The sequence below is a fragment of the Oryctolagus cuniculus genome, chromosome 1 (genome assembly GCF_051225735.1).
Source record: "Oryctolagus cuniculus isolate XC-2025 breed Fujian yellow rabbit chromosome 1, ASM5122573v1, whole genome shotgun sequence".
NCBI lineage: Eukaryota > Metazoa > Chordata > Mammalia > Lagomorpha > Leporidae > Oryctolagus > Oryctolagus cuniculus.
This window is the reverse complement of record NC_142867.1, coordinates 164061916-164083919: the sequence shown is the minus strand read 5'-3', so window position 1 is coordinate 164083919 and position 22004 is coordinate 164061916.

The window sequence follows — 22004 nt, the reverse complement described above, 5'->3', positions numbered from 1 at the left end:
GCAAAGTTCCTGAAAGACAGCGAAGGACTTGAATTCTGTTTGGAAGAGTCTCTTGTTACAAGCATATTTTAAGCAGGCACAACTTTGAGGATCCAGGGCTTCCAAAAGGTACGCAGAGATCTTAGTGCTGTTAGTGGAGTGAAAAGTTATCTACATCGCTCGCAGGGCACACGTTGTCGTTAGTGAAGTGTTGTTCTAACAGCGTCAGGTTAGAAAAGGCAAATTCAGAATGGTGTCCTGGCACAGTGAATGTTAAAGTACTGCTATGTGAAAAGTGTCTGTGGACGAAGACGTCAGCGATGTGACTTTGAAGATGATCTGTCACCACATATAAACAAATCAAGATGACAAGCTAAGTTTGAGGCAGAAGTTCTGGTTCTCATTTACTTGGAAAATGTGTCAGGTAAAAGGTGTAGGGACAATATTTTTCTTTTTCTTTAAAGATTTATTTATTTATTTGAAAGTCAGAGTTACACAGAGCAAGAAGAAGAGGCAGAGAGAGAGAGAGAGAGGTCTTCCATCTGTTGGTTCACTCTCCAGATGGCCGCAACACCCGGAGCTGCGCCAAACTGAAGCCAGGAGCCAGGAGCTTCTCCCAAGTCTCCCACACAGGTGCAGGGGCCCAAGGACTTGGGCCATCTTCTACTGCTTTCCCAGGCCATAGCAGAGAGCTGGATTGGAAATGGAGCAACTGGTCTCAAACCAGTGCCCATATGGGATGCTGGTGCTTCAGGCCAAGGCATTAACCCACTGAACCACAGTGCCAGCCTCAGGGACAACATTTTTCATATTCATCTCTGGTGAATAATTCCCTTAATTCAGAGAGAAATTAATCACAAAAGATGAAAACTAATTGTCTCACAAAATTCTTAAGGAGTGCTTACAATGTGCTAGGCAGTTACAAGCCTGAACATAGCACCAAGAACAAGACAGACAAACATCCTGGCTTCTCTGGTATTCAATATTTTTGGACCTAGAGAGGCAATGATGAGTACTTTTAAAAATTCCAAGAAGATACTGTGAACGAGTGGTAAGTTCCTTAGCATCGTGCAACTGTAGCATGTGAGAGGGACTGTGAGCGCAGTGTGGGGCTGCAGAACCATAGAGAGAGGGGCAGCCTCTCTAAAGAACAGGCGTTCAAGCTGGGATCTGAAAGGCTAGCAGCAGCCAGCTTTGCAAGGCTCTGAGGGAGAACATTCCTGAAAGAGAGAACAGCAAGTGCAGAGCTCCCCAAGGAAGAGCAACTTGGCGTGTGGAGGAACAAACAAGGCCAGGCAGGCCTGCTAGTGAAGCAGCCTGTGTGTCTCTGGATTTTAGGGTTGTTGCTCAAGAATTTCAGCACTTTTTGGATATTGCCAACCATATCTGATGAAGGATGTAATTTTAATTTTTACCTATTGTTCCAAGTGTCAGAGAAAACATCTGGTTCTCAGAAGTGAGACTGTATCATCACTCATGTGTTCCTGGCTCCTGCCATGGAAAAGACCCCACCCCACTTCCCCACTGTAGTCACATCCGGGGTCCCTGAGCTCACATGTGCTCACAAATCAGTGCCTCCCCCCACCCCCATGGTTCTGGGATCACTCTTCTCCTTCAAGCCTGGGCTGCTTCTATGGGAACTGCCTCATCTGCTAATCGCACCAAGTCTCAGGCCTGGGGTCACCCCCATGGTGTCTGGCTCAGAACAGCACTAGCACCACCATGGGGCACCAAAAACCTGCACATCCACCATCCCTAAGTGGGGTACTCCAACTACACTGGATTTTTGTAGAGTAAGGGAGATTACTCTTTTGTGACACTGTCTTGTGGAAGGATTCAAGAGTGTGGCTGCTTGTGACCACTGTTTCAGTTTGGGGACAGTCCTTGCAGATCCTGTTGGCAGTGCCATTGCCTGTGCCAACCTACCTTCAGGACACACATGAGAGTTTAGGGTTCTAGGTGGGAGACACATCTATTCCTCTCCTATAACTAGTGGGGGCTCACTGGGCAGCCTCCTGTCCACCTAAATGGGGCTCTGTCTTTGGAGTCATGCAAATGTGACTGTGCCAAGTCCATTCTTCCCAGCTTCCCCCTATGCTCATGTGCAGCTGATCTACAGCGGTGGCAGAGCTTTCTCTGTATGCTACTCCATGTGTATCTATGCTCATTCTGTCAAAGTCTGCATCTTCTTCCAGACCCACCTGCTAGGTCAGTGCTGCAGACACAGTAAGTGGGGCTGCCCTTCGCTTATGGCTATGAGCAGCTAGTGGACCTCTTGGCCTCTTCCTTAAGAAGATGACCTCTACAAGTTCCAGGATCCTTCCTTGCCTGCACAGTTTTTCCTCGGGTATGTGCGTGCCACTTTCTTGTTCTAAAAAGTCCTTTTTCCAAGTCTTTTGTGTCCTTTATGGCCAGCAGCTGTTTGGGGCTACAAAGCAATGCTGTGCATGTATCGTCTGGCCAGATGGAAGGGCTGATTCCCCAGGCTACTGCTCCAGCCTCCCATTCGTTATGCTGCAGTTCAAATCAAGCCTCTGGTTCATACCTCCAAAAACGCACCCTCCCCAGTGTGTACCTACTCCTAACATGGGAGCATTTGATGAAGCCCCACTTTTGGAGCACACTGGATTACTGTAGGCTACCCTACAGAACTGTACAATGCACAAATTGTGCCATGCACAAATGCAATAAGGGTTTGGGTTCTGTTTACTGCCTTCCAGCCGTGTCCTCACCAAGAGGTTATCAGCCTGAGGACTGTGTGTCTCCTAGGTTCTTGGTCATCCAGAGGGGGTGCACTTGTTGTAATCGGTGCAAGGGCCATTGTACTGCCCGACAGGTGTCGAGTGGATGGTTCATTTCTCATCCTATACATCCTCAGGGAGCTGGCCTAGAAGTGCCTTTGTGTTTGTCGCCAACCCCCCCCCCCCGCCCCCGCAGGTTTACTAGTCCACAGGAGAAGGCAGACTATCCCCACGCTCTCTTTTTCTCATCCATCTCTCCTAATGGAGTTTATAATTCACAGAGCCAGGGTAGCTCATGTTTTAAGTACACTAAGTGGGGGGCTGGTGCTGTGGTATAGCAGGAAAAGCTGCCGCCTGCAATGCCAGCATCCCATATGGGCACCGGTTTGAGTCCTGGCCGCTCTGCTTCCTATCCAGTTCTCTGCTATGGCCTGGGAAAGCAGTGGAAGATGGCCCAAGTCCTTGGGCCCCTGCACCTGTGTGGGAAACCTGGAGGAAGCTCTTGACTCCTGGCTTTGGATCAGCGCAGCTCTGACCAATGCAGCCAACTGGGGGATGAACCAATAGTTGGAAGACACCTCTCTCTCTCTGCCTCTCTCTCTTTCTCTTTCTCTCTCTCTCTCTGCCTCTTCTTCTCTCTCTGTATAACTCTGACTTTCAAATAAATAAATAAATCTTTACAAAAAAAAAAGTACACCAAGTGTTATCTGGATTTCCCAATGAAAGGAATCTTTACAGTGGCACCTCAACCCAGAACATGGACACTCTCACCGCTCCACAACTAGACCGCCAGAGACTCCACGGAATGAAGTTGCAAAGTGCCTTTCCTCTTCTTTAGGAAAGTGACTTAGTGAGCAGCATGAATAGTAGCATCCTTCTGGGCTTCTCTGTCGTCAAGTGACCAGTTGTCTGGCAGCTGGGGTGACAAGGTTCTCTGGCCTTTGCTCTCCAATCCTCACCAGGAATCTCTCCCATCAGGACAGGAAAAAAAATGGGAAGCCCCCTTGAACAAGCTCTTGTCAACACCTACTACTGCAAATTGCTAGATCTCTATAGTTCTGTGCCTTTCTCCAAGTTTCTCAGAACCTTTGGGTAGTTCAGCCAGCGAGCTCAGAAACAAGTCAGGTTGGTTACCAGGCCTCATTTTTGTCTTTGTTCTTCTGACTCTACCCACTCAACCCTCGTGCTTGGTGTATGGAACCGTGTCGGATGTTTACGGCTACCTTTCCTCCCAGCTGTTAAGACATCTGTCCAGGGAGACTGCAGCCTCGGAAGGGCCCAGCTGCTGCTCTGGCAGGCTCTGACCCCCACAGCTCCTGGGCCACAAGTGCTCCAGCACCCACAAGATGCCACAGCTGTTCGAGTGGGGGACATGCTTTTGTTCTTTTCGGCCTTCATTACCCTGGAGAGTTCCCTAAGCAGTGAGCGTGAACTCTGACGTCCCCGCACGGGTCTCTGCAGCAGTTATGCCCACTTCCACTCATCACGCTCAGCCTCTCCTAGGGACTGGGAGGGGGACTAGGCTAGAAGCTAATCCAAGCGACAGATGCCCCCATGTATTAATGATCAGTCCTCCCTGGCTCTCTTCTGACCAAGCCTGTGCGTGGTTCTCTTTTTTTCCGTTAGGATGATATCTGCCCTGGAAACTCCTTAGCTCATGACACAAATCGACCTACAGAAAGCCCATCTTGCCAGATTCACAAAGCTCGCTCCTGCTGCATCCTGTACCTTCACTTTCCAAGAGTGATTAGGTCATGATTTTTTTTCCTACTTGCTGCCACTCTGCTCAGTGCTTTTATAAAAGAATTTGAAACATTCAACCACACTGACAATGTTTTAAGTGACAAAATACATTAGCGAGAGAGTCAATCAGTAATTCCCTTCCACACCCTATTAATGCAGTCATGTTTCCAAAGGTTATAATTAGGATTAATTTGTTTGGCAGTTAATGAGGTCACCATGAATCAAAAGTGTGGAGTAAGATGTTAGCATGCTTCTTCATTTGTATTCAAGAGTATTTGTAGTGCAGGAGGCAGTCAAAGGTTTCCATTTAAATGGAAGTTGTAACTGTCTCAAAAAGCTTAACTTCCCCCATTAGGTGAGTGTCCCACTATTCTCACTTGGGCGTTTTGTACAGGGGCCTGTGTATGTCTTTATGTCTCTAAATATCAGTCTCTAAGTTTCTCCTCTAAAAACACATCTTGAGGCTTTCCCAGAGGTGAGCAGAAGACTATTAAATGCAGGAGGTGAGTGGGAAAGGTATCCATGCTAGTTCTGTTGGTGAGCCAATTCATCAGAGGGACAAGTAAGGAACTCCAAAGCTCGTTTTAAAAGTACCCTCTAGCCAATGCTAAAACTGTCCTAGGTCCTATAAAGAGCCAAACAAACAAATCCAAACAGAAGCACAAATGAAGTGAAGAGGGCAAGGATCAGCAAGGGAAAATGCCTGAAGAGCATGTTCCAGGTCAGCCACTTGGCCCTGGCCTGCGCGTCTAGGAATGGGTGCTCCCTGGGTCCCAGGGGGCCCGTCTTCAGTGTTCCTGCAGACACGCGGGGCCTGGCCTGAGGAGCTCTACCGAAACAGATGTGCAAGAGCACACCTTTGAACTCGGGACTCAGGAGGACAGGAAACAAAGAGTTTGTCTATTTCGTGTCAGGAGTTGAGGCTGAGACAAGGTCGGGAAGCAGCCCCTGTGCCCTGTAGAGTCCATGAGCAGCAGAGGGCAGGAGCAAGGTGCAGAGCAGAGAAGCAGGCGTGCTCTGCTGGAAGGGTGGGAACTGAGGACCTGGTCCCCTTGTCAGCCGGCCTGTCCCAGACCATGTCAAATCCTCTCAATAAACCAAGGCGGAAATTTAGAAAGAGGGACGGAATACGTTATGAGGTGCCCGGTGTGTCAGAGCAGAATTCTATCTGTACATAAAGAGGCTGTGCACTTGGTCCTAACATTAGGATCCTGGTGGTATTTGTTGTGGAGATCCTCACAAATGCTGAACAGAAGGGTGGACAAATATTTCCAGTGGGAACTTGGTAGATGAGGCAGAATACACCTCACCTGGCTCTAAAGTAAATCCTTAACTGGAATAGCCTCGTATTATTAAGTAATTCAGAGAAGATATCTTACTGGAAGTTAAGAATTCATGGTTCAGGTGTGTAGTCTTTCAAGAAATTAGAATAAAATAAAAGTTAGAGAACCTTTGAGTATCCTTCAAATATCCATTACCAAAGGCAGCTATGTTAGAAAATTAAAAATCAGATTTCTGATTGCCTGTATCTTCTATAGGCCCTTCTGGCTTTCCATGCAATTATCACCAATTTGCCTAGTGATAGGACGTAGGCAAGGTATTATTTTCAAAGAAAACTTCATGAAAGGATTTCCATAAATTCTGAAACATGCAAGATATTGTCTCCTATTGGAACCTTTTAAGTTTGAGAAGTTGGCAGCCACTGTAACTCTCATTTTTCAAATGAGAAGACTGAAGCCCAACTTTTTATTCCATAGAGAATATGGAAGCTGAGACTAAAACCTCAAGAGTAACATGAATGTCAACTAAGATTTACTGAGTTCTGGGCTGGCACTGTGGTTAAAGCCACTGCCTATAGTGCTGGCATCCCATATGGGCACCGCATTGAGTCCTGACTGCTCCACTTCTGATCCAGCTCCCTGCTAATGCCCCTGGGAAAGCAGCAGAGGGTGGCCCAAGTCATTGGGCCCCTGCACCAACGTGGGAGACCTGGATGAAGTTCCTGGCTCTTGGATTTGGCCTTCACTGTGGCCATTTGGAGAGTGAGCCAGCAGATGGAAGCTTGCTCACTTGCTCTCTCTTTATCTCTCTGTAACTGTCTTTAAAATAAATAAATGAATCTGTTAAAAAATTTACAGAGTACCAACAATGTACTAAACACCATAATAAGTATGCATTATACCCATTTTATGGATAAAAAACTGAGAACTATTATAAATCAAGTTGCTATCCACTCAAGATATAAATTTAAAAGTGCTGACTTTTAAAATGTTGAGTAGCTTGGGGAGTTTTGAGTGAGTTAGTAGCTGACATTGGAGGCAGGGTTGAAGAGTAAGGGGAGTTACCTGCACAGGGCCTAGGCAGAGAGCACATTGAATTGGTTCAGGTAGGGACAGGAAGTCCTAGAGATACAGTACTGATCAGAGGCAGAACAATTAAGAAAGACTTGAGAATGGGAAACTGACACAAGAGGAATTTCTCTAGACTGAGAAAGTAATTCACAAAAAGGAACTGCTAAAGAGATATTGGTTGGAGACTGGGGAAGAAAGATTTCAGTAATCTATGTGGATGATGCCATTGCTCAAAAAATGGAAGTTTCCAGAAAGCACAGGCTCTCTTCTAGGAACATCAAGAAGATAACTCAATTTCCAGGCAGAGAGAAGACAATGGAGAAGAGCCAAACATGGAATCAAACTGATGTATATTGGGGACCAATGAATATTTACATTTGCTACCAAGGCATTCATTTGTTCACAGCTTATACTCTCAAGACTTCCTTATACCATAGAATTGTAACCTTGGGTCCTAAAAGACTGCATGTTATGGAAGATTCCCCTGTATAATGGTACTTAGAGTCACCACCAGCATCTTCTGTTTGAGATACCTGAATTGTCTGCATCATCCTCTAAACAGAAAACGCAACAGTAAGAGGCTTTCTAGAACACCTGGGTAAAGGCAGAATTTCAAGACAGCCTGGGGCTTCATAAAGGGAGGGCTGGAATCCCACTCACATCCTTTGACTCCTCACAGCTGGGATCTTTTAGCTCCTGCAACCAGCAGAATCTTTTCCTCACACACTGCAGTGGTGACACACAGCTCCGCAGGAATTCTGCCGTCAACCTCTTCTCATTGGCTCTGTTGTGGCTCCTTCTTTCCTAGGGTCTTTGTTATTGGAAGGATTCCTAATCCCCACCCCCGACCCAGATCTCTCACCTGACCACATTCACCTGCAGATCCTACAGGCATTTCAAACTCAGTACGCCTGCAACAGGGCCCTCACATTCCTGTTCTCGCCAAAACCAGCTGCTCAAGGGTTGGAGGTCCAGACCACCATCTTTTTCTTTGTGAAAGCTGCAAATCCTGGGTCAGAGCTTCCAGGTCTTCTTCTCCTTCACTGGCACAGCAACTGAGTGTAACTGGGCATTATGTCCCTGCGACTGCCTCTGTGGACTAACGCACTCTGTAAATGGCCACCGGAACAGGCTTTGCAAAATGCAGAGTTGATCACATCACTCATCCAGTGTGAAAAACCCTTTAATGACAGCCTGTGCTCTCAGGACAAAACGATGATTCCTGGGAGCAATTCCAGAGGCTATTGCCCATTTAGTGCCTCCTACTCCCTCCCTCTCAGTCTGTCTCCTCAGCATACCTTCAGTTCCTTCTATGTGTGCTGCTCTTGCCTGCATCTGAGCCTTGGCTCCCACCGTTCCTCTGCTTGGTCTTCTCTAACTCCCGTTCTCATTTAAATCCCAGCTTAGGTGAGGCCGTGGCTGGAAGCCTTCTTGACTCCAGGGGCTGGGTTGGGCGTTCTTCTTACAAAGGCACACCTGTGGGGAGTGAGGCTCTTTCCTCCTCCTTCCCTGGGCTGCAAACTCCTTAAGGGTAGGTATCTGTATCTCTCCAGTTGTGTCACGGTACAGTATTTGACATAGGGTCGATATTCCTACTGTTTACACTCTGCACACCATGTATCCAAAATATCCACCAATCGATTGAGTAATAATGACATCAATATGAATTCAGTGAGTAAATGAAGCCTTATTTTAGGTTTCCCAAATGCATTATACTAATATGATGGCAGTTGAGAATTGTTGCATATCTTCATGTAATCTTTTGTCCCAGAAGCATTTTAATGGAAATTTGAGTCATTCTTTTCAAATTCACTTCCATTTACTTTACAAAATGACTTCAGCACCTGTCTCATTTTCTCTTTCTATCCCATTTTTAGAACTTCAACATTTATCTTAACAACCTAATTCACACTTGGCCTCAACCACACCAGCTGGTCATATCAAAGACAACACAATTATACAAAACCATCGCACATTTGAGATCTAAAATTCTGACCTCCCCCCTTGGAGACATCATTTCCTTTGTTCTAGTCTCTCCTCAGCCTCTGGCTTCCAGAAGCTTCCCAATTTGGATGACTCAAATCACCTGTTGTACACTGTGCTGCCCTTGTATAGATCCCATGGTCAGCTATTTCAACCATGTGTTTGCCATCACACCCAAATCCCTCATTCTCTTTACATCTAACCATTCCTCTGTGTGAACTACTTCCCGGAGGGTTCCCTCTTCTCACAGTCTGACTGCTGAAAGCTACTTAATAAGATAATTAAAATGTGTTGATTAGGTCAGTTTAGGTTTTGTGCAATGTCATCAGTTTGAACCCTAGCAGAATCAAGTATAGATGTTCCTTGACGTGACAGTAGGATTATCTCTTGATAAACCTATCTAAGTCAAAGATACCATGACTCAAAAATGTATTAAGTACACCTAACATAATGAATATCATAGCTTAGCAACATAGCACACTGTGGAGTATCAGTTGTTCACTCATGATTGTGGGGTTGTCTGGGAGCTGTGGAAATAGGAGAAGGAAAACACCAAAATTCAAAATCCAAAGTATGGCTACAGTATTTGCCTCATTTTTGCACCATGGCAAAATTCGAAAAGTAAGTGGAACCATCATTAAGTTGAGTATGATAAAAATGTCTTTCATTCATTCATCTTGTTTATATTCTATCAAATCCCCACAACGAGCCCAACTGTTCCTCCAGAAGTCTCTAGTACAGGACTTGCCTGTACTTCATTAGATCACCTTTTCCATGGCACCACTGCATTTGCTGGGCTGGATTTTCCACTTCCCTTCTGGTTCTCAAATTCTGTTAGCAGAAGCAAAGCCCTCAGAGGGGAGGTTCTGGGGAACAGATGGAAGCTGAATTTGACAGGCAGGAAGAAACTCCTTTCCTGAAAATGAGGAAAAACAGCAGTAGTGAAGAGGGAAAATGGGGAGAAAACCTGAGGCGGAACACCGTTGAGTTCAGAGTGTAGACATTAAGGGCCCTCACTTTCTCCAGAGAAATCTGTATAAAATGAAGATTCATGGGTGCACCTTGGGAGATGGGCACTTTCTTTGGCTTCCATTTCCTCCTCACCCAAAGGAAAGAGTGAACTCTGGCCTTCAAGATGCCCTGTAGCACTCAGGAGCTAAGATTTAACCAAATGGCGAGTGTCACAATGGCTCTCAACAGTGTGTGTGAGTGGAGTATGGAAGACCTCAGAAAATGTTTAGGGGCATTCTCTAGCTTCTATATCGACAAGGGAACTTCCTTGGCATTTGGTGCAACACCCAGGACCAACTTCCAGGAGAAAGAAAGCATCGTCCCAGCCAGAATGTTGATGGCACCTGCTTCAGACCCCACTGCAACAGTGCAGAAGTCCCGAAGTCAGAGGTTACTCACTCTACTTGACAGCCCATGGCCCTCAAACTCAGGACCAGGCGAGTGTACAGCAGGTACTAAATAAGGGCTTGTGAACTGAATTCAAAGTTGCCACGAAGTTGTATGCCATGTGAATTTTTGTAGCTCACCACTGATTTTCCATTGACATACATTTTAATTTCAGAGGAGCTTTATCTACGCTTCTGATTGACTTTTAATTGGCAGCAACTCCTAACACTGGGAGAGCTCAGTTATTAAAATGGAACCCTGCAGGGAATCCATTTGTAAAGCGATAAATCCTTTTATTGTGTGAATAATCACCCATTAATTGATCTGGTTTGTAAATTTGGATTTTCATATGCTGCAATTTTTTTTTCTTAAACATGGGCACAACTGTGGTCTCCTCATTATAATCTTAGAGTTCGAGGAAGTCTAGCACATGTGACAATTGTGCTCCTTTTACAATTGTGTTTTACAATTGAGTTCCTTTGAGTAACTTCTAGGTTTTCCCTTCTATTAGTCTTTTTTTTTTAACAGGTTATCTTAAAAACTCTATTTAAACAATGATTTGTGGCTTGCGAGACTATTGGTGTCTTCACTTGGGATTAAAACACAATAGAAAAACTACTTGTCTCTGGGGAGGTCTGGGCTGCTTACAAATTGTGAAATCATATTCATTCCTGGCCTTTCCTTTCTATTCTATCCTTGACCATTTATGAAACTGAGCCAGGGAGTGCAGAGAGTGGTCAGCAGAACATTACCAAGTGTCTATGGGATTGAAGGGCAACCAAATTCAGGTCGCCTCACCTCTCATTAAGGACCTGCCTCTTGACAGAATATTAAACTGCAAGAATATTTTCTTAGTTTTATAGAATTGCACTGGGGCTACTTCCTATGACTGACACGAAACCATTATGAGAAATGGTCACTTGAGTGAGTCGCCTTGCTGAGTGTTACAGGTGTCTGTCTATATGGCTGATTCTAACAAATTTCATCCCTAGCCTATTTTCTGGAAATGAACTCTGTTACATTAGGTTTTCCATTGGTAAACCTGTGCTTGATAATATTCCGTCCTGCTGCTTTGGGTATTACAGCAGTTCATGCAGAAAGTACTGGATTAGCCTCATCATAGACGATGATGGGGGATATAAATGTGTGTGGAATAGTATTACCAATAATTATAGAGGAAACATTTAGCCTGGCGTTCAATTGTGATGCCCAGAGTGCGGGTGATAGCAAAAAGAATCTCAAATGGTCTGAAGATGCCTGTTTGTGAGGTATTAGATCCTTAGGGGTCTTGAGTAACATTAATTAATGTTTAGCATAACTACAGGAGGATTTTTATTTAAGGTTGCTATGGTACATTTTTTTTTTTTTTGCCACTTCCATCAGCTTTTCCCCCACCCTTTTCAGACTGATATGGGAATCATTCTCTAGAATATATTTTCCTTCTATTATTCTGTCCTTGGACTTATTAATCCATCATTTTATTTGGCCCTGCTTTTCAAATGTTAGATATGAGCTGTGATATTTGTCTTGGCTAGCAAAATAAACGGGATGTGAAGATTCACTCTGAATGCATCTTTCTGATTTTTTTTTATATGTCTCCAAGAGAAACCTTAAAGATGTGTTCCTCCCCACTTCCTTCCCTTGTGACCAACCCCCACCCAGCTCAGAGGTCCCCTGCATGTGCAGAGAACATAGCAGGAATCCGAATGCTGGTTATGCTTTCCCGGCCCCGATGGATTGAGGAAGCCAGGAGAGGAACACAGGGCTTTATCAGAGTAGAATAAGTGACGTGCATCCGCGCGGAGGCCTCTCTACCTTAAGAGAGTGCATTACAAGCCAGAAAGAGACAATAACATTAAAAGCACTATTTCTGTCATGAGGCCTTCTCCGAGCAGTGAAACTAACCTGCTTGTATTTTTTCTACAGCCCATAAAAGGGCTCCCAGCCAGAAAATACAAATCCCATAGGCTGCTATTATGCCGATGACAGTGAAGAAAGGAGGAAAATTGTTTCATTGCTGAATTGCAGATACAATTATGACATTTTATATATTTTGCAGCATGTTCCAAAGAGTTGTATTAAAATCTACTATGCCCTATAGCAGAAGAGAAGTTAGCACCTAAATGCAGGGGACTCAGATTCTGATTTTTGCTAAGATTGAATCTCCCTGCCTATTTACTAATACGAATTTTGTGGTTAAAGGAGAATTCAGAAGCAGGTGATAATGGCTGCAGCTTTCGCAGGGCCAGCTGATTCACACAAATCATTTGTACCAGCACAGGGAAGGAAGCTAATTGCACTTGCACAATGTGTCTTTCATTGCCAAGATCTGCAGAGAAAGTCTAACTGCTTACTTCAGCCAAAGACGGATACAATGGGGCGTTGAGGAAAAATTTAAATACGTCGCCGGAGTTCATAGGAGAGATGTTTAGGAGTCGATTTTTGAGTCTTGCAAATCAGTGTAATTATGATGAAGCTGAAAACCCTGTCAGTGAAGTAATCCAGCAGTTAAGTATCTGTGGATTGAAGAAGGATGAAAAATGAAAAAAACAAAACCAAAAACAACAAAACCCACCTATCATTACTTTCCAGTGTCATTCATCCCAAAAGCAGAGGTTGGAGACCCAGTCCACAGCTTCTACTAAGAATTAAATATTCCTGGTAAACAGTGAGCCAATAAATAAACAAACAACATTTTGGGAGATGCAGAATAGACAGGAAATAAAATGTATAGTAATGAAATATTCATAACCTTGCATTTTATGGACCTCAAACACTAGTTCCGTGATTTACTCTATTTTTGTATGCAGTAGTATGGGACCTGGTGAACAATAATAAAGATGGCATTAGGATGCTACCGCCTCAGTGTCATGGAGAAGGGAGGATTAATCAGCACTGTATGATAGCTGTAAACCAGAGTAAATAGAAGCACATATAGGCGGTTGCTCTCCAGAACACTTTATGTTTGGCCTATGGAAATAGGGGAGATGAGAAATATAGTAATTACGAAAATGATATGTGTCAGCTCCTGGCTTCACATATAAAGATCCATATTGTTCTCCGAGGTCATGGTCGCTCAGGGGGTGCTGGCGCAGAACAGCTGCTCCCATGAAAAAGGGACGGTTATTATTTCACATTAAGATTCACCTTTGCAAAATTCTTGGTCTGCACAACCTGTCAACTCACAGCGTACCTGGTAGTCCTCTTACACTGGCCATAGGGGCCCAGGATCTGTCTGGCTTTTGTCTTCACCCAGTATCCTAGAGGTCTGGTGAGCAGGGACACAGAGCTGCCAATGAAAACCTGGGAGGAATGGACAGTCACACCATTTTGCTTCAAAGAATCTCAAACATTCCTGCTACACACATACACTGAGAGCCAACCTCCAACTCTTGGTCCTTCCTCTTTGTCTCAGATTGGCACATTTGGACTTGAGCACAGCCAGAGTTTCTGCTACCATGGACTCATCCTTGGAAGAATCCAGTTTTGTTCTCTTTCTCTCTTGGGAGAGATCTTCCATCTGCTGGTTCACTCCCCAAATGGCCACAATGGGTGGAGCTGGGCCGATCCAAAGCTAGTAGTCAGGAGCCCCTCTGGGTCTCCCATGTGGGTGCAGGGGCCCAAGCATTTGGGCCACCCTTTGCTGCTCTCCCAGGTGCATTAGCAGGGAGCTGGATCAGAAGTGGAATAGCTGGGACAGGAACCAGCACCCATATGGTATGCCAGTATTGCAGGTGGTGGCTTTAGCCACTACACCGTGGCCCCAGCCATTCTCATTTTTCACTGAGGGTTTATGTAACACACTTGCTAGGTGCTGAAAGTGTCCTTATCTGAGATGAAACAATAGGAACACAGCCATGGTTTATACAAACTATAAGTTATCTTTGCATTTCTCTTCTGTCTTTCAGGAGTGTAAGTACCCACCAGTTACTGGACTCCCATTCTCTACACCTGCCTTCTTCTTCAAGGAACAGAATCTTTAACCATTAACATGTCCGTGAAGTATGAGTCCAGCACTAGGAGTTTATCTGATAAACTTCCTATGGGTAATTTTTGGGTGACTTTGATGAAAATTTTAGTATTTCCCTTTTAATATTTCCCTTCTCATGTTAAATCACCATCTCTTCCATTTTCCTTAATGAGACAATGCAGAGACTCAAACTCCTTCAGCTCTATATTAGGACTTTGATGAAAATGTCATAGCATACATTTATTTAGTCATTAGACTTATGAGATATTGCTTCAGGCTTCAGAGAACAATTACAAAGTTTTCAAATGAATGTCCATCCTGGAGAGAGAAATAATATGCATATTGGTGATGAATATGCACAATCAATAGACTGGCTGCCAATCATGGGGAATAAATTGTTTTCATGCTTTGCTAGACTCCCTTTTTCATTGTTAAAAAATGGGAGTTGTCCCAACCTTTGAGGAGGCTGGCTGTCATGTTATTATGGAGAAATTAATTCAAGACAGGATGTATTGATAAGAGTGACTTAGTAGGAATATTGAACTTAATAATACACAGTATTCCATTGGATCCTCTGCGATTGTGGCTGGTTTCCACAACAGTCTTCCTTCTTCCCTTTATTTTAAAGATTTATTTATTTATTTGAAAGTCAGAGCTACACAGAGAGAGGAGAGGCAGAGAGAGAGAGAGAGAGAGAGAGAAGGCTCTTGTATCTGCTGGTTCATCCCCCAATTGGCTGCAATGGTCGGAGCTGTGCTGATCCAAAGCCAGGAGCCAGGAGCTTCTTTTGGGTCTCCCATGTGGGTGCAAAGGACCAAGAAATTGGGTCATCTCCTACTGTTCCCAGGCCATAGCAGAGAGTTGGATTGGAAGTGGAGCAGCCGGGACTTGAACCAGCGCCCATATGGTATGATGGCACTGCAGGCGTCGGCTTTACAAGCTACGCCACAGCGCCACAGCACTGGCCCCATCCTTCTTCCCTTTCTTACGTATTCCCCGTCTAAGTGTAGGTAGAGCCCTTCACTTGGAATTGTCAAGCATATTTTCCTCTATCACAGGCAAAGGAAAGCGGATAGATTTTGGGCATCCTTTGCTTAATCCCAATTCTAGAATTTCCCTATTTCTCTACCTGGTATGTGTGTCAGTATGCATATCACATCTATTTAATATACACAAATACACATAAACATCTGATGTAATATAAAAGAATAAACAGGGTAACCAACTGAAATTCCATGAAGGTATTGCCTGATTGCGAGGAGCTCTAAAAGAAGAAAAGCTTAGAATATTTTAGGACACATGATTCCAACGTGTTTTGTGGATGTTGACAATGTTCAAAGACAAAAAGCAATGAAAGATAGATAAATGATTAAAAATAATGATAAAAACCTTGAGATGCCTTGGGAAACATATGAGAAGAGTTGTCTTGTTAATTAAGAAGAGTGACCACTGGGGAATCATAAGTGTCACGGGACAGCTGGAATCTTCATGTGGGCTGCAGAACTGACACTGAACCCATCAAGCTGGATGGATGCTGGCAGCCACACAGTCCTGCTGACCTGTTCCTGCGAGGCCCTTCCACTCCCCGCACACACTTCCTGAAACAGTCCTCAAAATGTATGTTCCTAATGAAGTTTTAGAGATAATAAGTTGTAAACGCTACCTTACTCTTTTCTTTAACCTCCTGCTGGCATCCTTACAAATGTCTCACTCTGCAACATTTTGGTCTAAGTTGGATAAAACATACCTTCCTAGGGCTTTCTATTTGCTAACAGAAAGAGAGCCAAAGTGTTGCCACTGAACTTGCTGTGAAGTGCTTTGACTTCAGTAAACGCACAATCAGCTTATCACTGCAGTGCTGTGATTTGGGTCATAATTAAAAGATTTTACTATAGAAAATAACTGTGCTGTTTGCACATTCCTTTCATGTCCTTGAGGAAGAACAACATCAATCACTTATTTGCCTTTTATATGATTCTTTTTTTAAAGGCAGCACGGAGAACAGAGAAAGCCAAGGCCATAAAAGACAGAACTCGTTTTCAAATCCTGACTCTGGCAAATTGGGAACTTGGTGAACTTGGGCAAATTACTGAACATTGTTGAGCTCTAGTATCTTCAACTGAATAGTGGCCAATGACATTAGCTTTGCGGGATTCCTATGTGGAGTAAATGAAATAAAACAAGGGAAGTATGTGGTATTTTGTAGACATTTATTAAATGCTGTATATCATCATTATACCCCCTTATCCCTCTCTAAATTTCAGTTTCTTTCAGTGTTATCCTCCTCTCTGAAATGGTGTGATTCTGCCAAGCTCAGAACTGTTTGATAAGTTTATGAGAATCAGTGAGATGAGTATGTTCATTTTCCCTTTAATCAGACAATGATGGAAGGACTCCCTCTCACACAGCAGCTCCCATTTTCCCATGAGAATGTCTCCTCCCCATGACCTATTCTAGAACTTTGTGTCTGTCTCTATTTTAGCCACAGTTTAGGTATGTATTGTGTTAGGGTCTGTGGATTCCACGAGTTGTTAGGAGATCTGAAGCTCTTAAGGAAGGCTCAGCTTTGTTTCTGCCACAGACAGTAACCCCAGGTTTGGGGTCCCCAAAATATTTGTTGAATTGGATAGAGAATGCAATAAGGTGCTCTCATGGGCTTGGAAGAGGGGAAAACAAAAAGTCCGTTCTACCTCACCCTCCAGTTCTGCTCTGCAGTGGTACATGGACCTGTTGGACAATCAATCCAAACACACATTCCTCAAGGTGCATTTAAGGAAGAGAAAATGGTCCCCCTTGTACCACTCACACCAGCAGACACTTCCAAAAAAATCAGCTGAGTTTTCCTGTTGTTTACCAAACTCAAGGATGCCAGAGGGAATGTGTTTCCTACTTCTTCCCTTCTCACACTATATACTAACTTCTGCACATCCAAGGAAAAAGGCCCACCAACCAGGGGCTCTACATCTAATTGTAACTTTTGTAAGGCCCATATAGCCGTGGTCATTGAAGGGATGGCACAGAAAAGCAATGGCCTTCACAAACATGGTGAAGATGTGATACAGCAGAGAGTCTTTCCAACACTCAATCAGTCAGTTTTTTGTTACCACAACAAAATACCCAAATCAGGTTAACATTATAAAGAAAAGGGTGTATTTATCTCATGGTTCTGGAGGTTGAAAGGCCAGGTGGAGCCAGCGTTAGCTCATCATTGATGAGGGTCCTACGGCTGTGTCACATCCTGGCAGATGACAATGCCAGGAGCATGTGGAAAGAAGGGCCACATTTTAAAACAGGAAGCAGGGAGATATTCAGGGGTCACACTGAGCCTTTTATAACAGCTCCGTCTTCTGAGGACTCAGGAGACCAGGATTCCTTTCTGAGGGCAGCACCCCATGACCCAAGACTCATCATTAGGCCCCACCTCTTAAAGGGTCCACTATTTCCCAATACCGCCACCCTCGAGTCAGTGCAAGCCTCCAACACACAAATATGCAGGGACAAACAGCATCCAAACCAGCAGAGACCTTTGAAGACAATGCAAACATGAAGTACAGCAATACTCGTCTTGTAGAAGAACATCACTGCAATTTCTGCTTTTGCTGAAACTAAGAATCCAGGCTCTCTTGCTTTTGAATTTCCCTCAGCTCCTTCCTTTTAGGTATAGGTGCAAGGTTTGCAAACTACTAACATTGCTAGGGCTTGAGGTCATTTGTTCATGAATTTAACACAACTTTAGCCAACAAACAAGGGTCACTGTAGCAGAGTTGCCAAGAACCCAGGTAATCATAACAATAATATAATTTAGTAAATGTCTATAATAACCAGATGCTTCATGTATTACTTAATTAATGCATATAGGAATCCTGAAAGATTGGTATTATTGTTCCGTTGTACCAGTGAAGAAACTAAAGCTCAACAATGTGAGGTCATTTTCCCAAGTTTCCCAAGTTCCTAATGATTCTGGACCCCTGGTGCTTGATCTGAGTTTTGCACCTGCCACCCAGTGGCTCGTGAACTTGTTCCACTTGTGCTCAGGTTCCTCACCTACAGAGTGGAGGAGATTCCAGAGCCTGCCTCCTAATTCTTGTGAGCCCTGGATGTGCAGCTACGCACAAAGCATCCTGACAATGGTCCTGGATCATAGTTGACACTCCACACATTTAGCCAAAAAACAAAAATAAAAACCTATTTTAGGCATCTCCTATGTACTAGATATGAAGACACTTCAGACAGTTCAAGGAAAAGAGGAATCAAAAGGTAAGTTTATATTGGCTCAGTTTTTGAAATTCATGCGTAGCGTTCTCACAGGATACATTTTCCATGGGATTTCAAATTCTTCTGAAGCAGACATTTTTTTAAAAAAATATTTATTTTAGTTATTTGAAAAGCAGAGTTACAGAGAGAGAGAGAGAGAGAGAATCTTCCATCCACTGGTCCATGTCCCAAGTGCAATGGCTGGGTCTGGGCCAGGCTGAAGCCAGGAGCCTGGAACACCATCCAGGTCTCGCATGTGGGCAGCAGGGTCCCAAGTACTTGGACCACTTTCTGCTACTTTCCCAGGAGCATTAGCAGCGAGTTGGATCAGAAATGGAGCAGCAAGAACTTGAGCTGGTGCTCTATGGATGCCAGCATTGCAGGTGGTGGCTTAACCCACTGCACTACAACATCAGTCCTTTTAAACTATTTTTTTTTACAGGCAGAGTGGACAGTGAGAGAGAGAGACAGAGAGAAAGGTCTTCCTTTTGCTGCTGGTTCACCCTCCAATGGCCGCTGTGGCTGGCACATCGCGCTGATCCGAAGGCAGGAGCCAGGTGCTTCTCCTGGTCTCCCATGTGGGTGCAGGGCCCAAGCACTTGGGCCATCCTCCACTGCACTCCCGGGCCACAGCAGAGAGCTGGCCTGGAAGAGGGGCAACCGGGACAGAATCCGGTGCCCTGACCGGGAGTAGAACGCGGTGTGCCGGCGCCGCAAGGTGGAGGATTAGTCTATTGAGCCACGGTGCCGGCCTTAAACTATTTTTTTAAAAATATTTATTTGAAAGGCAGAGTGACAGAAAGAGAGATCTTCATCCACTGGTTTGCTACCCAAATGGCTGGGCTGGGCTGAAGCCAGGAGCCAGGAATTCCATTCAGGTCTCCCACATGGGTGACAGGGGCCCAAGCACTTGGGTCATCTTCCTGTGTCTTCCCGGGTGCATTAGTAGAAGGCTGGATCAGGAACGGACCAGCCAGGTCTTGAACAAACTCTCTGATATGGGATGCCAACATCAGAGCAGCAGCTTAATTCACTGTGCCACAGAGCTGCCGTCCCCCCAACTTATGTTTAAATTCAGTTTTCAAAAAACATTTTGAAATGCTCTCAAACCAGAAGCTAGGTCGGTGGGCATTCACACGGACGGGGTGACTGCGCATCTGAGGAACACCAGCAAGAAAGCTGTGTGAGCAGACCTTACGATACGGCACGATGCGGTCTGCAGGGATGAAGTGCTGAGCAACCACTTCTGGTGGTACAGAAGTCTTGGGACAGCTTCTCAGAGGGGGCAAACAATTGTGCTAGGCTTTGAAAGAGTCACGAGACTTTTCCAGGTACGGCATGGGGCTGGGGACAAGCCTGATGTGAGAAGGAATGAGGAGTATTCTCTAAGGACAGCTGCTCTGGCGGGGTTCGGGCAGTTGGATCTGGCGAGGGCAGGGGACGGGGCTGCGAAGGTTGAAGAGGATCAGACAGTAAGGTCCACAGAGACCATGGCAGGCAGTGCATTCTGAAAGTAATGGGCTCCTCCAAGAAACTTCCAGCTTGAGGGGTGTCACGATCATTAATTGAGCACCAAGTTCTCACTGATGGATGATGCACTTACTCAGGGAGAAACCCCACTGAAAATGATAACGAACACAGACATGGCGAGTTTGCAGTCAGGTTCCCTTTGTGCTGCTGATAACTACTCTGTTGCCTTGTGCTGGTCCCTTAAAGTCTGAACTTCATTTCCTCAGAGGGGCTGGCAGGTTTAAATGAGATAGTCTAAGGGGAGCCCTTTGTGAAATGTAAAGGAACCCTGGGGACATGTTGCAGACACTGAGAAGTCCACTTCAGAGACCTGGAGCAGAGGCAGCACAGGTAGAACTGAGTGCCATGGCCCCTGCTGCCAACCCGCCAGCAGAGGGCGCTGTCTCTCAAAGGGCTGGGGTGGCAGCAGTGCTGCGTATGCTGTAGCAAGAAGCAAATGGGGACAGGACAGGGGAGAGACTGAAGGGCCAGCAGATAGCATGGTTCTGGTCTTCTGAAGGGGTGAGACTTCTGTTTAACAAGAATTAATTTTTTATCTTCATTTGGAGATGCCACCAACTTCCAGGCAGTCTCACCAGGACTGAGATGGTGAACACAGCAGATGGTGTAAGACAGTGGTTTAGAGGAAAGTCTTCAGAGTCAAAACTCGTAAATTTGAACTCTAGCTTATCTACTGAATGTACTTAGGAACTTTAGCTCATCTGTCAATTTTATCATCTGTGAAATGGAGAAAATAATAATAACACTTGCTTCATAGGATTGTTGGCAAGACTACGTGAGATACCAAAGCAAAGTGTTTAGTATAGTCCTGGGTCAGAATAAATATCTGGTAAATTTCTTTGTAATTCCCACTTAAAATTTTAAACACCATACTTAGAATTGCCTTTGAATTGTGCACTCTTATCCCCCATTAGGGAAAGGCACACTTGAATTTCAAATATACACATGTCCATAGCTCATATTTGTTCACCTATATCATACTGCCTCTCGTGATATGTTAAAGAACCAAACACAAGAGCTCAGCTCTGGTATCAGGATGAGGAACTGGGAGCAGCACTATGGCTCAGTGAACTAAGCTGTCACCTGCTACACTGGCATCCCATTTCAGAATGCGTATTTGGGTCCCATCTGATCTGCTTCTGATCCAACTCACTGCTATTACACCTGGGAAACCAGTAGAAAATGGCCCAAGTCCTTGGGCCCCTGCTACCCACATGCAGACCTGGATGGAGTTCCAGGATTCTGGCCTCAGCTTGGCCCAGCCCCAGCAGTTATGGCCATTTGGGGAGAGAACCAGCAGACAGATTCGTTCTCTCTCTCTCTCTCTCTCTCTCTCTCTCTCTCTCTCCCTCCCTCCCTTCTTTCCCTCCCTCCCTTTCTCCTTCTCTCTCCCTCCTCCCTCTCTTTCTCTCTCCCTCTCTCTTCTCCCTCTCTGTCACTCTGCCTTTCAAATAAATAAAATAAATCTAAATAAAAACAAGAAAGTGAGTAGAGATGATATGTCTAGATTGGCTGTCAAGTTTAGTAAAACATGTAAAATAAGCAGTATCAAGACTTGAAGGTGAGTTGCATATTTAAAGATTATTTCTTTTTAATATCTAAGCTGTTATTATCAGTGGGTGAGAAAACACTAATTTTAAAAAACTGTATATGATTTTTTCACCTTGATGTATTTCTTACTTCTAATGCAATGTACATAGTATAAATAAGTAATGTAATCAAGTTTATCTTTGGAAGAAAAAGTTAATAATCCTACCAGAGAGTTGGAAATCAATGGTGCTCCTGTTGCATTTATTACAAATCACACAGACGAAGCCACCCCAACCTGAAGCCATGTATGATCTGAATCCCTTTGTGACCCTTATTACCTTCCTGTTGCCTCCGGAGCCGCAGGCAGGGCGTGGTGCAGTGAAGCTGCACGGAGCTGGTTCGAGAGCCGGCAGCAAACTCCATGTCTACTGTCTGACTTCCCCTGGCACCAGAGCCCAGACATCCATGGACTTGCATCAGGAAGCTGGAGATACCGGGTGGCTGTGCTCAGTATCTGGGGCCCAG